Below are 2,876 nucleotides of genomic sequence, written 5' to 3'. Positions count from 1 at the left end.
CTTTTCGTGTCCCCAAATAAAGGATGCGGTTCTTATGCCCCCAACGCATAAATACGGGTTAGGCAATAATTATATTTTTTAAGGGAAATGATATTGGGAGACCTTTTTTTACCTAGGATCTTAATGATCATCATTAAATTTGACACAGATATCTAAAAAGTTAAGTCCCACACTCATGAAATAATTTTTCTAGATATCTATGCCCAATTAAATGGTAATCCTTTAGGGTCCTACACAAATAGGTGTGAGAGGGTCTCATAGAATCATTACTCATTTTTTTAATATAATTTGAGTTTAATTTTAAAAATTAATATATAATCTTTAACGTAGACATCACGAATATGAAAAAAAGAAAAGAAAAATAACAATAATTATATTAACGAAACATTTGGACCGTTAGTTACAATTGGTTGTAGGTGAATCACCTATTTTCATCCTTCTCTATGGGCTGTTTGCGACCTATTATATAAAGGAAAAATTTTATATAAGGTTGTAACCATAAAAATGTAGAATTATAGATGCACATCAAAAATCCATAATAGAAGGTTGTTTTAACGTTAAAAAACCTTATAATTGATTATCTCGATATTGAGATGTAAGAATATGAAAAAAAAAAAAAATTGAGTCCTAAAAATAGTGCATCTTGCAAAATATTATCTAGACCGTCTATTTTTAAGATTTTTATATATTTATAGATCTACTTGATTTTAACCATTTTTGAAGTTTAAAATTTTATACTTAGATATAAAAATGGATTTTTAGATAATCCTAAGAATTTTTTATATCAAAATTGTTATGCGCGGAAGCTCTAAACCCAATGTGTTAATCTTTGACAAATAAAGTATGAGAAATAAAGTATGAAATACATACAATAAAAATACGAATATTTACATGGTTCACTCAGAAGGGCTACATCATCGAGCACGACAAACAGAAATCCACTATACCCATGAAAGTTACATAAAAGATTTTGGAATAAACTTTGACAAAAAGCCCATATCGAGTAAACCCTTTTCAACCACTCCCTCTTCCTTTTCTTTACTTTTGGCAATATCAATAACACCAGATAAGATACGTGACAGCAACGGAAAACTTACTATATATATTAACCCTTTTCAACCACTCCCTCTTCCTTTTCTTTACTTTTAGCAATATCGATAGCACCAGATAAGATATGCGACAGCAACGGAAAACTTACTATATATATATATATATATAGGAAGATGCTACAGTACGTCGATTCGTGTACCGCTATAGTAAATACCAAACGGCCCAGATCCAATTTGGGCCTATCTGACAATCATGGATGTAAGGTACTGTTTTATTTTTCAATTTTTTTTTACAAATCACAATGATCTGAAATTTGGAACATGTATTCATCAAAAATAGGCAAAACTCTGAAAAATATCAAAAACATATTTGACATGAAATAAATTGACAAAAATACTTTTAGGGGTATTTTGATCAATTTATTCTTTACAAATTATTTTTTTTATATTTTTATTAGATGTGCCTCACTAATATGCACACACGCCATTGGCCGTTTACTGCAGCGGTACGTACATAGGCGAACAAGAACTTTTTCTATATATATATATGTATATATATATATATATATATATATATATATATATATATATATATATATATATATATATATATATATATATATATATATATATATATATATATATATATATATATAGGTGAAGTTCTATAGTACATCACTTACACTTCATCACCATCCAAAGTTCATCACACAATCATAGTTGTCCGGTAGTATTTGAATTTTTATAATTATTGTACTAATCAGATTTGTCTAATATTTGGAGCATGCGTACATATGACCAAGTCGTACAAAAATAAAATATTAAAAAATAATAGGCATAAAATAACATAACGAAATTACCCCTGAAACTTTATAGGGGTATTTTGCATAATTTTTATATTGAAATGATTGTTTTTATATTTTATACATGTGCACCTCACTAAGGCGCCCACACGTACAAAATTTTAGATCATTATAATTTGTTAAAAAAGTAATAAAATTCAAATACTATCAGACATTTGTGACCATGTGATAAACTTGAACAGTGTTAAAGCCGCAGGTGAAGTACTGTAGAACTTTACCAATAGGCATTTTGTAGTGTTATATATATATATATATATATATATATATATATATGGACACAAACACATACATTATAAAAACAAAAGTTGAGTTAAGAAGAAAATTAATGCTCTTGAAATAAAAGATAGTATCAAGAGGAAATTAGTTAATATCTTCTTAATTATAGAAGAATCATCAGATAGCTCTTCTGAATTTGATGAAAAAATGCTAATAGGAGAAATAGAAGATGAAAATCTGATTCTCTCAAGCTCTGATTATGATTCAGACAATGGCCACAAGCAAGATCAAAGCTATCCTTGCCATTGTCTTTTTCATAAGGCCATTATCAACATGAATGGCTTGAGACGTCTTATACTCAAGATTATTATCACGTGAAGGAAGCAAGGTAGATCACTGAAAAAAGCATAATAGTGTTATCCCCTACTCTCAGTATATTATAGGAGAATTAATAGCATAAATTTGCACCGAAGGACTTACCCTATGCACATACCTTAAGTTAAAAAGACAAGGAAAAATATCTCCATACCCCCCATTTTTAAGTTTTATATCTCAATAGACTTAAGGTTTCACAACATATCTTGGCTCATAAATATTCTAAATTTTATATCTTTTAACCCCCTGAGCTAACTTTTTCCCTTTTAAACTTATTTTTTTGCCCCAAATCTCCACTAACTTACAATATTTTCAAGAAAAGGGTTAGGTTGTGGTGGTAGCACTCCCATACCTAGTTAACATATTGTGATTT

This window comes from Amborella trichopoda, chromosome 4 (assembly GCF_054954075.1).
Source record: "Amborella trichopoda isolate Santa Cruz 75 chromosome 4, AtrichopodaSantaCruz75HAP2 v2.0, whole genome shotgun sequence".
Taxonomy (NCBI): Eukaryota; Viridiplantae; Streptophyta; class Magnoliopsida; order Amborellales; family Amborellaceae; genus Amborella; species Amborella trichopoda.
The sequence above is the reverse complement of the archived record's forward strand: the minus strand, read 5'-3'. Positions refer to the sequence as shown.